Source organism: Micromys minutus (genome assembly GCF_963924665.1).
Source record: "Micromys minutus genome assembly, chromosome: 9".
Taxonomy (NCBI): domain Eukaryota; kingdom Metazoa; phylum Chordata; class Mammalia; order Rodentia; family Muridae; genus Micromys; species Micromys minutus.
Genome location: NC_137978.1, coordinates 60,938,888 through 60,953,119, shown reverse-complemented (window position 1 = coordinate 60,953,119; position 14,232 = coordinate 60,938,888).

The window sequence follows — 14,232 nt, the reverse complement described above, 5'->3', positions numbered from 1 at the left end:
TTTTAAAACCAAGGTGGGGGGGGGGTTAAAATTAAAGGAACACACACAACCACACACTGTCATCCATACAGGCAGAGACTCATCTGCCTACGAGACACCGTCATATACAATCAGTTACATAAAACCACTCACACATACACACGACCTCATGCAATCACAGTCACTTCTCACATACACACACAATCACAATCCTATATGCAACTACTCGATACACAACCATTCACACACGTATTCACAGTTAATCATCCATTCACATCCCTCACAGGCAACCAGTCACACACACACCACCATCTATACACAACCACATTTCACACACCTAACCTGACACTCAGTCCCACACACTTTCTAACCCTGACACCCCGTCCCCATTCCCAACTTTCTCACTCTTCTGAAGGACATTGGGTAACAGGTTCCAGTTCAAACTGATGGGGAGGGGATGGAGAGATGGCTCAGCAGCTATGAGCACTGACTGCTTTTCCAGAACACCTAGGTTCGATTCCCAGCAATCACACAGTGGCTCACAACCATATGTAACTCCAGTTTCAGGAAATCCAATGCCCAGTTCTGATCTCTGTAGGCACCGGGATATATATAGTCCATTTATGTACATTCAGACAAACACTCATACACATAAAATAAAAATAAATAAAATTTCAACAAATAAAATAAGGGCACATTGGGCCTGACTCTGATCTACACATGGTATTTGAGATTCCAAACAATACATTGGCAGAGACTCCAGGAAGAGTCCTCTGTGTGTGTGTGTGTGTGTGTGTGTGTGTGTGTGTGTGCATACATGTATGTGTATAGTACATGTATGTGCAGGTATATATTCAATAGTGTTTGTGGAGGTCAGAGGTCATGTCTTTCTGCATCTATATCTGCCTTATTTAAGGGACCAGATCTCTCATTGAATCAAGCCAAGCCAACCTAGCTCCAGAGACCCAGGATCCTTCCATCTCTGCCTCCCCAGTGCCAGGGTTAAAGGTGCACACTGCCTTGCTCGTCTTTTTAGCTAGGCTCTAGAGATCTGAATTCGGATTCTCATACTTTCAGTGCAAGTGCTTCATGGTGCTGTCTCCCTGGCTCTCAGGGAAAAAAAACAAAAAACAAAAAAGAAACCCAGCTGGAAGTGAGGAGCCAGGCTAAGTCAACCAGAACATCAGTTATCACAGGGTCATCCTTGAACCCCACCCTGTCCAGATGTCGGCTCTGTCTTTCCACCTGGGACCCTGTGGGCACCCCAGAGTTAAGCACCACAAATCAGCTTTCCTGCTCCTCACATACAGAAGTGAGGCCACAGTCCCACGCACGGATGCCACGCAGAGAGATGTATTCGGTTCCAACAGGCCTTCTACATTTTTTCCTTATTTTTTTCCCTCCCCACCGCGAAACAAAGAAAGTTTGTTGTCGAGGTGTAGACCTTTCTTGGGCCTTGTCCGAGTTTCTACCTTGTTTTTCTTTTTCCTTCTCCCTCACCTCCACCCTTCCTTTCCTACCTCCCCACCTTGAATAAATAAAGCGCCCAAAGCTGGCACCAGCTGGTAAGGAAAGTACAAACTATCTCATAATTTTCTAATTTTTTTTTTTTCACACACTGGCCCAGGGTTTTGGGCAAAGGACAAAAGCTATTGTTGAAGAGAGCACAACACGGAGTTCTGAGTCACCCATCCGCCTCGGTTCCCGGGAGCTCATAGGTCTGTTCGGCTGGCAGAGCCGGTGAGCTCAGAGCCCTGCGGGGGCTGTGGGTGCAGGCGCCCTCTTGGGGCGCGGCCCCGCCCCCCACCCTTGCCAGGGCTCCCCGCTGGGCTGGCACTTCAGCTTTGTTGGCTGTTAATCATAGGGCGAATTTAAATAAAATGTTATGAAATAAGAAACAAATCAGCCTGAGTCCTACCTACCTCCCTAACGCTGTCATTTCGGGGACATCTTTCAAGCTTTCATAGAGTTTCTCTGGTGGCCGTCAGAACACTGGACGTTCAGGGGGTGTTTTCTCCAATAAATATAATAAATATTTTTCTATGTTTCAGAATCATCCTCGCGATAGCTATCTGCACAGGCGGGGCAGGATTTATTCTCTGCGTTATCACCGGCACAGGGGAATATCTTTAAATCAGATCATATATCCACAAGAGCTAAACCCAGGCTGGGGGCTTTGCCTGAGCGACCCAGATCACCCTGGCTGTGGGTACGTAGCCTTGGAGAGTGGACCTGGAAGATGGGCCAGATCCCCACCCAAACCTCGCCCAACTTGAGCCGGCCCCTGAACTCCCAGAGAGACACAGGTCCTGCGAATGGCCCCCCATCCCCCGGCCGACCTTCACCCCCTCAAGCCACACTTCCTCTCTATAAAGCACCCTGGCAGCAAAAGGCCCACGACAACACTCCGCTCTCCGTTTTTATATCTGAATATCTCAAAGCACTTAGCTAAGACCTTCATTTTCTCATTACCCCAAGGAGAGAAGGTCATTCAGGGAAAATAGTACAAATGTGCCCATTTGTCAAAAGCAAAAGGGAAGTGAGTTAAAAGGAACATTCGGCCAGTGAAGCGATCAGGCAAAAGTAAGCCAGGAGAGCACACGGGCCCGCCTGCCCACCCACTGGCCGACCTTGCTCCTCTCTAGCCGAGTTCAAGAGTCCGGCGTCTACTGGTAAGATGGCCGGCATCACACATGGGTTCCCAGTTTGCAGAGAGTCAACTACTCAGTGCTGGCTGCAGCTCACTTCCTACCTCATCCAGGGTCTCTACTTAGACGATAATCTCTAAAGATCATGATTGTGTAAAACACACATTATATAAATAGACACAGTGACCTAAGGGGGAAAAAATTACTGGATGGAATTACACTAGGTATTATGGCATCAAAGAGTATATACGCCCTAATAATTCCGTCCAGGGTCAATTTTCTTCCTTTTACCTCTTTTAACAGTTTTTGCAAGACGGCTCTATATTTCCCGGTGCTTGAAGGACAGTGTGAATTTCACAGGCAGATCAACCTACGAGAAACACTGTGACCAGTCCGGGTGGGCGGCGCACACCTATAATCCCAGCTCTCTGAAGGCTAAGGCAGGAGAATCAATGGAGAGTTCAAGGCCAGCCTGGACTACAAATCGAGACCCTATCTAAATAAAAGCAAAACCAACCAACCAACACCAACCAACTGGCCCTCTTTCATTGACTCCTGTGATGTCTTAGAGCCTTATTTCCTGAGGTACGGTGGCCATCGATCCACTACCTGCCTTATGCCCTTCAATCCCACAAAAAGTCACAGTACAGGATCTGACACACAGTCAGCGCTCAGTAAATGTCTGTTTCCTTCCTCTTTCAGTAAAATGGAAAAGCGAGTCAGCTTTAATGCTGCACCCGGGGGACAGAACACGACCCTCTTCACCATCTCAACGACTTCCTTCACATCCTCTTGTCTATCAGCCCCACCCCACCAGCACACAGACCTCGGCTCTTCTGTGGCTCTGCTGGAGGATGAGGAAGGGGCTTCGGCTCGAGAAAGCAAGACCCTCTTATAACTCTCACCCTCTCTACTAGGATAGGCCTAGGTCTACGTCTCTGGGCTGTACAGACACCTCCCTCCTGCACCAACTCTGGAGGACACACTAGGCGGGTGATTCTTGGGTTGGCGCCTTCCTGGCAGCCGCCCTCCGGGAACAGGTGCCAGGCTGCAAAGGCCACCTGCTGCTGGGGGGAGGGCCAGGCTCTCCTCCATGAGGAGAGGTGAAGGAGAACCAAGATGGTGGTAGTATCTAAGAGTAGATTCCTCATTTGGAACAGTCCAGGCTAGCCCAGAGGCTGCTACTCGGATACCCAAGAGCACAGCCCCGGGTTTCAAACGCTTTGCTCCTTGCTCCAGGGTTCTGGACTGGATTAGTATGTTTGACTTTCTTGTTTGGCAAGAGTATTTAAGACAGCTTTTGATGGTCAGATGGACTAAAGTTCCAGCCTGGCCTTGAGGGTTCTGAAGCCAAAACACAGGGTCTGAGGACAGGTCAGAGCCCACGGCCCTCCTGCCTTCCCCACTTGTAATCATGTGCCAAGCCTGTGCCAAGACTGTCTCATCCAACCCATACCCTAAGCTCTGGTACGTCCTCCCTCTCACAAATGAATAGATATGTCCAACGCTGCTCTCCCAGTAAACAGAAGTCCAGGGATTTGAACCCGCAGACTTACTATTCTTCAGTCCAGCCCCTAGAGCAGGGAGATCCCATTCAGCCTTCCCAGAAAGGATCCCCAGGAGAAATCCCGAGCCACAGGGGGACAAATGTCCACCCGAGAAGTAGGTTGTAATTCTGTCCAAGTGGGTCCTTCTCGACGTCTCTTGTCTCTCCGGAATAAATGTTTCTTCGCATTGAGGCTGAAGCGTAAAGCTAAGAGATACCGCTGCACACACACAGAGCATGGCTGGGGGCGGAGGAAGGGGATGTTCGGGGTGGCAATAGTTCCCTTCTGAGGCTCTTGGAAATGCTCAAGTGGAGAGGTTTAGGGATGTGGGGGCCACTGTTGAGGACTGAGACATCTAAATAAATGTTGCCTGATTGACAGGTCTGGACATCGTGGGGAAAAGATGGTGGTGGTAGAGGCCGGACTCTTGGCATACACTAACCCTCAAAGCTGCAAGCCTTCTTTGCAAACCAGGGTTGCTGCCAGCTCAAAATGGTGTGCCCTTTCTTCTAAAATTCAAATAGGGTTCTAATGGGAGGCTGGATGTAGGGAGGGCCCCAGACAAAGCCCCCCCCTACCCCACCCTCCCGCACCGCAGCATGGGTTATTAACTTGTCAAGCTGCCTGGGTCCTGGGACCTAGCAGTGGGTCCCATCTTCAGGGTGAGGACTGCTGGGTCACTGGGGCAGACAGTCTCCAAACATGCTGAGTACAGCACATGGCTTCATTCAGAAACCCAGAGTAAAACCATACAGCCAGTCCAGGGTGGATTCAGCCTCAGAAGAGGCAAGGGGCTGGGAGATGGCAACTTGTGGGTACGAAGAAGGCCATCCCCCAGCAAAAAGGCAGGTCCAGACATAAGCCCAGTGGCAAATATGGGCACATGGAGAAAGAAATCGTAATTCTTTGCAAAATCCTTCTAAAAAGCAAATGAGCATTGGGAACCGACGGAGGGATGAGTGAGCCTGGGCGGGGTCCGTCCGGGTGGAGGGGGTGGGGCCTGGGGGTAGCTTGTTTTCTGCCAAATCCTCGTTTACTGTCAGCTTCAATCCATTCGGAGCTCACTGACTCAATTGCCTTTTCACGGGGGAAGGAGCCTGCACAATGCAGGGGCCCTTTCAGCTCCACATTAGCACACAGGGCACTGGGCAATGTCCGGGAATAAACACATACATCCCTCCTGAGGGCGCTGACCCCCTACCGCCATCTGAATCAACCCATCCGGCAGGGCCAGGGTCATGTCTACGATCCTGTTTTAATTCTTTGGGGTGGCTTTTTCCTGCTTTGTTTTTATGTGGCTTGGGCAGTGTAAAGTTGTGTGTTCGGGTGCTTAGGCACACACACACACACACACACACACACACACACACACACACACGCCTGCTTAGTATATCGAAGAGACTACCTTTCAAGTAACAGAAACTGAGTTAACTCTAGTAAACTCTAAGTTGCTCTACACAGAGAACAAAGAGATGGATGGAAAGAAAGAACCTAAATTAGAACCACCATAGGAAGCATGAATGGGGGGTCTTTATTTAGAGTAATTCTAGCAAATAGGGGTTTTTGGGATAAATCAGCATTTGATAAGGAAATGTCCCTATAAACTTGGTAGTCACTAAAGCTTTTCAATACCTATTATGAACTCGATAATAATTATGGTTATCATGGTGCCCTATTTCCCTTTATATTGTTTTGTGGAAGGGCATAGGCCCACCATCACACACGTGTTGAGCATGTGAGAGGGCAGCTTACAGGGCTGGGGTCCCTCCTTCCACCGTGTGGATGCAGGGGACTGAATTCAGCTCGTCAGACTTGGTAGCAAGTGTCTTTACCAGCTGAGCGGCCTTGCCAGACAACAACCCCCATTTGTTTTTGAGTGCTAACAATGTGCCTTAAAGTGTCACCAATGTGACGTCAGTTAATGGCCGCAGGAAACCAAGCCGGAGGGCTCTGTGTGTTGTCAGCCCAGTTCTGCAGAGTGAAGGTCCTTCCGAAACCACAAAGATGCTAGGCAGGAGAAGAGTTTGAGGTGTACCCTCCTCACTCCAGACGAGGTGTGAGAGAGGAATGTGCTAGGCTGGATCACAGAGAAGGTGGTGCCACCGCCGGGACCTCTCAGACATCTGGGAATGTCACTGCTAAAGACCCCCTCACTCTCTATCACCGTCCCCTGAGGCTCCTGCACTTAGGCCTAGCTCCGAGGGATACTTGCCCAGCGGAACTTCCTGTGATGCTGAGAAGTGTGTGTGTGTGTGTGTGTGTGTGTGTGTGTGTGTTTGTGTGTGTGTGTTGTGTGTCACTGTATATGTGTATCTCTGTGTGTCTTTGTCTGTGTGCTTGTGTGTGTGTATGTGTGTTGTGTGTCATTGTATATGTGTATCTGTGTGTGTCTTTGTCTGTGTGCTTGTGTGTGTGTGTGTGTGTGTGTGTGTGTGTGTGTGTGTGTGTAGTCCAACCCAGTAGCATTGGCCAATGTGACTAGGGAATAGCTGAGCCGGATTTTCTGTCTAATTGAAATGTCCACAGAGCAGTGGCTACTGGATCAGCCAGTATGGTCCTCAGACCCCAAGGCCTCCAGCTATTCCCAGCCCAAAACTATTCTAGAAATAAAGAAAAGAAGACAAGAAGGAAAATGGAGCATGTCCTGTCAGCCAGGTTCCTAGCTTCCCCACCAGCATATTGTCAGTCATCCTTTCCTTCCTCCCTCCCTCCCTCCCTCCCTCCCTCCCTCCCTCCCTCCCTCCCTCCCTACTGTGTGCTTCCTCCTTCTCCCCTCCCCGATTCTGCCTTCTTTCTCCTCCTTTCTTAGTAAAAAGCATCAGTTTAATTAGATAAATCCTCCAAGCCTGTGGCCTGGAGTTCGTCATGGAAATTAACCTGCTCCAGATCTCAGATAGTGAAACAAGAGTGGGGTGTTTTGGCCTAGCACGGTGAAATGGGAGAGGCTGATGGGGTGCCATACACCTCATCTTCCATAAGTGCCCCTTGCCCTTGCCCCTCCTTAGGTCACTGCCACATGCCCCTCTGCCTTTTTTTTTTTTTTTTTTTTTTTTTTTTTTTTTTTTTTGGTCTTTCCTTTCTCTTTCTAGGATTTGTGTACTCCTCGGCAGGCCCAGTCAAGGACAAATAGGAAAACTGCACTGAGGTTTGCTGTGGTCCAAAGCTCCGGGTGGAACCTTGGCAGACACACCTTCCCCGTCTCCTAGCCGTCACAGCCACTCTAGAAGCAGAAAGGGAATCCCAGGCCCATTTCACAGAACATGCAAACAACAGGCTTTAATCTCAGGAAAAGCAGGATCTGCATTCAGCTCAGTCCCACGTTTCTCAAGGAAAAGCTCCCTCCACGGGGAGAGCAGAGTCCACAGGCACCCAAGGCCAGTTCCGAAGTCTGCTCTAGCCTGTCTCCCATGTCCTGTCCCAATGTCCCCTCACCCACTCCAGCCATCTCACTGAACACCCAGTCCAATCACAATGGGAAGTGGACACGATGGTCCTGGTCCCGGCTTAGGACATCCCACGTGGGCCTCCTGACCCTGTCCCAACTCTCCAGAGAAGTGAGAGGAAGTTCAGATTCCCAAACAACCTTCCATCATCCTATAACCAGTGGCTTCTTAGCACTAGATACATGATGGGCAGATGAGAATGAGCTAGTTAAGTCATTGATGTAAAAATCACATGACTCTGGTCCCCAGTCTTACCAGCTGGAAAATACACATGACTCCTCACGGTAACCGGGGACACCACAGGCTGAAACGACAAGGCCCACCCCAAATCTTCAGTGGAATCCCCTATACTGCTAGAAAAGCAACCTCAAGGTCTTAGTAAAAGGACCAACTCAGAATTTGACACAAATACACAGTCTCTGTACCACAGTGTGTTCCCGGACCCTTTGTGGACTAGAACTCAACAGGAGTCCCCTTAGAGACACATACCAGATTACATAAAACCGGCTCATCTGACATTGGGGACATCCTTCACTTGACAACATGACCATGATAAATTCTTCATTACATTTAATTACTTTCAAAGGACATTCACAGCTAAGAACCCAGCTGACTGTCAAGACGACCCTAGGAAGACAGGACTGTCAAAGACTATTTGACAAGACAGGAAACTGAGGCCCAAAGAGATCAAATGATTTGTTCAAGGTCACAGTGATGTGGAATAATGTCAGAACCAGAACAGAATCTCTTGATGCTTAACGCACCCATCCACACCTCATGAGACCCTAAGTGGACACGGACACTCGGAGCTCAGAATGACAGGGAAGTAGACAATCTGACCATAGGTACCTCACTCTTCTCTCTCCTCAGCCAAAGATGCAAGGTGTGTGCCCCACAATCTCCCCAAGAATCAGATTTCCCTGAAATTCCCAAGAAACCCCAGGACTAGTGGGCCCGGAAATGGCCCTCACATAGCAAACTGCACAGCTGAGCTCCCCGGGGCGAGGGGGGCGGCTGAGATGCTGGCACAGCCCCTGTGAGTACCCTGCCAGCAATTAGTGCTGGGGAAGGGTGCCAGGCCTGGCAGAACACATTCCCCACCCCTTTTCTCATTTATATACACACCACACACACACACACACACACACACACACCACAAACACACACACTACAAACACATACACACACATACCACCCACACACCATACACACACACCCCACACCACACACACACCACAAACACACACACATACACAAATACACACCACAAACACATACACATACATACACAAACACACCACATACAAATACACCACATACACCATGCACAAACACACACAGCACACAAACATACCACACACGCACACCATATATACACACCACACAGAGACGCATACACCACACACATATACACATACCACACACCATATACACACAAACACATATACCACACACTTATACACACATTCACACACACACACCACACGCATACAAGCACATACCACACACACATACATGCACATACCACATACACCGCACACATACACCATACACATACACACACACAAATACACATACCACACAGACGTATACACACGTTCACACACACACACATACACTTTACACCCATACACACAAACTCACCCACCGAGCACTGGAGACACAGCGCAGCTTCCTTTCAGTAAGTCTCTCGTCAGCAAGGCATGCGAAGGGCACGCAATTTGGCCATTCCTGCTCTTAAACAACAGAAGCAGAATCTTCCCACCGTTAAGCCAACCTGCTCCCTGCGGACTTCATGCCAGCTCAGTCACTAGCCTTCACCTCAAACTCCCAAGCACACTCTATAAGCTCCCCAGGAGTTTTTAGAGAGAGTTTTTGTTTTTTTTTTTTTTTAATTTAAAAAAAAAAAGAAAAAAAAAAAAACATTATGAGAAGTCAAACCTTTACTGTGCTCCCTCTCAGACCCACCTCTCTCCCCAGCGTAAACCATCCACAGTTGGCACACGACCTTGGCTAAGACCCTTCTGCAATGTCTAGGAAGCCCAGGGAATGTAAACAGGACAAGGAAAGGCTGCTCCTGGTGCATCCTGGGGCATCTGCCTGAGCCAAATGCATGTTGGTTCCACAAAGAATAACCTGCCTGTTGGCCTGGCTTCATCTGCAGGGTCCCCCTTGTGACAACTCGAAGCAGTCTCTTCTCCCAGGGCGGAGGGAGGCAGGTGGGAGCCTGACCGAGGACCATCCTGCCTCCTTCCTGTTTCCGCTCCTATTCCTAAGAACTGGAGAGCAAAGGGCTCGGCAGGGCTCTTAGTCTGGGTTTATAAGATCTGAGAGACCCCTCAGAGTGTAAGTGATATTTATGATTATGAGTTGTTTTAAAAAGAGGAGTCTCAATAAAGGGTGTGCATAACTCAGAGACCCACGCCAAGCTCAGAGTGCCTGGTTGACTAAGGCAGGATTGAGGAGAGAACATGGGCTAGAATTCTGTTCTTGCTCTGTGTCCCTAGCTGGTGACTTCCTTTAGAAGCTGCCCCCGGTTTATCCTTGCTGGGCCCGGGAACTGATCAGAGCGAGGCCAGTCCATGAACTGGGCTGTGCCCCTGGGCTGGTGCCCACTGCCCTTCTGCCTGTCATCGGGGCTGCCCGGCAGTGAGCGGGCAGAGCAATTGCACAGTGGAGCCCACCGGCTGAGAGGAGAGGGAAAGTCAGCAGCCAGTTCCCTGCTTGGTGAGCCTCACAGATCCTCTAAGCCACCTAGTGTCCAGAGCCGAGCTCTGGCCACCACACAGTCCATCCAGCCCCCTTAGAACAGCTACTGCTCGGGAATCCTAAGGGACTGCATGCAGGGGTACAGAACCAGACAAGTCCCTTCTGCCACCCCCACCCCCAGCCTGGACCTCCTCTAGAAGCCTGAGGTGTGAGTACTTATGGATATACCCCAGGAAGAAGCAAAGGCCCGTGCTCCGACCTAGACACCTTCCAAGTAAGACAGAGCTGGGTTCATCATCCTTGTCCCCTCTCCCCCCCCGAAAAAAAACCCCAGCTTATTTTGAAGATTCTCTGCATCCACTCAGACCACCCCTTCCTCCTCTGACATCTTGGGGTGCCCCAAACCCAACCTCCAGGTCTCCTGAGGAACCTCCTCAAGACCAGGCCTCTACTCTCCCGTGGTCTCTAGGCCCCCACTCAGATCCCCTCCCCTGCTGCTGTCTCTTTCCTCTGTGTCCTCAAGACTCCTCTCACCTTGAGAAGTGTTAGGATTACCCAGCATTTACACTCAATGCTCTTCTGTATTCCTTAAGACTTATTAAGAATGATAATGAGCTATGAGCCTCTCTCTCTCTCTCTCTCTCTCTCTCTCTCTCTCTCTCTCTCACACACACACACACACACACCCTTTCTCCCTCTACCCCCCCCACTTGCTTTCTTCCTCTAAGTGTCTTTACAGAAGACACACAGGACAAATCTGGACTAAAGTTGGGGGGGGGGAGCATCCAAACAACCTGACGGGCACTTGAGGATTCCTACCCCGTAGTTCATCTTTCTCTTTAGGTTACTCCCTAGTTGTCTTCAATGATTATGATTTTAGAAGAAGCTCTCCCAGGACAGGCTGCCCCTCACTCTGCCGGACTTTGGACAGGAGCTGGGGGGGGGGGGGGGCAGCTGGCCTGCAAAAACCTCGTTAATATGCAGTTCTTAAACGGTTGATTAATCTTTGCAGAATTTACGACGGGCTTTAATCCCTCCCCCCCCAAAACCCCCTGCAAGCTGTGGCCTCAGGACCAAAGCAACCCAACTTGGTGAACTTGAGGGGGTAATGAGATGGGGCTGTCCCTCTTCCTCCAGTGGACTCTTGCCACTGGAACCACAGGCAGCCGAGTGACAGATGGGAGGCACACAGATGCCACTACCCAGGCAGTAGACAGACAAGCTCTCTGAAGAGGGGGATCCCAGGGCAGCCAGGGCCATGCCTAACTTTTAGCTACTGGGGGGGGGGTTCATGTGAGGTGGAGGAAAGCAGCGGCGGCCAGCCGGGAGAGAAGAAGCAAGAGCTCAGAGTTAGCAAGACATGGAGACTTGCCCAGGAAGCACACCCGAATCCCGGGCAGAGGGACTGGCCTTATCGGGCTGCCAGGCTGCCCTTCAGAGAAAAGGAAGAGCAGATCCTAATGAAATTACAGTTTTTAAAATGTCTATAAATTAAATCTATCTCCCTCTCCCTGTGCCTCAGCCCCAGCTCCTCCAGCAAGGCTTGTTTGCTTCAACCGGTTCCCTCCGCTCATGCCTGTTTTTCTGATATAGACATCAAGAGGTTACGGGCTCAATTATAGCTCTACTGGAGTCCCCGCATCAGTCTTGCTTTCTCTTCTCCTCTTCAGAAACCAGATGCCAAATAAATCTTCCTTCTTTAGATTTTTTTTTTTTTTTATTGTCAATGCCCAAAGCCTAAAGCCTCTTCCTATTGACTCCCAGCCTTCCTGCACTAGTTCAGAAGGAGGTAAATGTTCTTTGAAATGTGTCTGAGGACAACACGAACGCCTCCCTCTCCGTCCCCCTCCACCCCCCGCCCTTTGAAGGGCGCACGCAAAACCTTGGCTCTCTATGAAATCTTTAAAAGAGGTGGGCAAGACAGCGTGCTCAATGTTACTGGGGAGGGCGAAAGAGCAGCTGGCAAGGAGAAAACCTAACACATTTCTAAAGTTAAAAGCTGACATCATAAGGCTTCTCGCTAGCGAAGGAAGGGCCATTTGAAACAGATAGAATATACAAGGTGACTGGAGGAAAGAGAAAAGATGGTCTCCACCTTCCTCCCACTGTCTCGGAGTGCCTTAGGGAGCTTTGTCACCAGGCAGTTCTACAAGCCCTCTCTCCCCACCAAGAAAAACAAAGTAACAATATCTGAGTTTCAATCAGTCAGAGTTGTTGATTCCTGAGAAAGAATCAGCTTCATGTTGGAAGGAGAAAGGGAGAGAGGGAGGGAGGGAGGGAGGGAGGGAGGGAGGGAAGGAGGGAGGTAAGGAGGGAGGGAGGGAGGGAGGAAGGAAAGAAGGAAGGAAGGAAGGAAGGAAGGAAGGAAGGAAGGAAGGAAAGAAAGAAGGAAGGAAGGAAAGAAGGAAGGAAAAAGAAAAACCCAAACTCTATTATGTTGGGAATATTAGCCAGAAAAGATTCCAAAACCTACTTTGCCAGTAAAAAAAGTACTTAAGACAAAGGCCGGAGGATGCTGAAGGCGAACAGGAAAACTTGGTCCTTCCAATTAGCCAGACTGAGAAAAAAAGGGAGCTGGGGGTGAACACATCACTACAAGTCATTAATTCTTTGCTGTAAACAATTTAATTAAATTTTGCTAAATACAGGAGAAATACTCATTTTGGACCGCTGTCCCCCCAGCCTCAAAAGCAAAAGCCTTCAGCCCCCACCCCCAGTGCCAACACCTCCAGGCCTCCCTGTGCACAGCCTTGAAGGAGGCTGCCAGCCCACGCAGGGACTGCACTACTCAGGGGGGTGGGAGATGGCAGTGCCCAGGTCTGAAGCTGACATTTCAGCTCTTAAAAGAAAACCGAGCAAAATAAGCTGTTGACTTTTTAGCTAAAGTATTTTCTTGTTCTAACTCATGTTCTTATGTTACTGAGCTTTAAAAAAAAAGGGAAAAGAAAAAAGAAAAAAAAACAAACAAGAGAGAGAGTGGGGAGAGAGAGAGAAAGAGAGAGAGAGAGAGAGATGACTTTCCTTGAATGATCTGTTTAACCTAAGCCAGAGGAAAAAAAAGAAAGTCATTAATTACTTATGTGAGCTATTGCTTCAGAAAGACAATAAACCTGCCCGGTCGCCATGGATATGACATATTTGCTCTGAAAACAACACAATAATTAGCAAAGGGGAAAGATACAAGGAGAATATGCAAACTCCTGAGTTTAAAGCCACAGTGTTCTTTTTACCCCTAAGCCTCTGCTCTGTTTGCAATCCAAATCAAACAAAAATTTAAAATATAGCAAAGAGGGAAATATCAGGATCAGCTCCCCCCTCCCCACCTCCTGTGAGCTGAAAAGCAACAACCTCTCCCCCTTCTGCAAAAGAAGACTGGGGGGGGGCAAGTATTGCCTGTTTTATTTCCCCCATACCAGGGGTGGAGTCTTGGTGTGTGTGTGTGTGTGTGTGTGTGTGTGTGTGTGTGTTAAGTGAGCTCTTATTTAGTATTGGGCCTTCTGGCCAGATATAAATTTATTTATGAAAGGCAAATGCCCTGTGTGTGGCTCATTCACCCCAAAGTAAATGAAAATGTGGGGGGGGCTGTAGTTGAAAAAAACTAAACAGCCCTACTCCAAAAGCACAACTCTGCAGGGGACCTTCCATTCCCCCTCCCTTCAAGAAAATGGAGCCTGGGTCTTACTTTAATATTAAAAATGCATTAAATGGTTTTACCTACAACTCAGTCCCTAAGGATCATTACGAAATGCAATCGCTTTGTATCATATCTGTCAGTGTGATAAATATTGGAGCCAGAGAAGGTTTGCATTTTTTTTTTTTTTTTTAGAATGTCACCAATCAAGATTTTTTCCTGCCTTATTTTTTTAATTCACTGACCCCCCCCACAACCATGACCAAAGTCTCTCT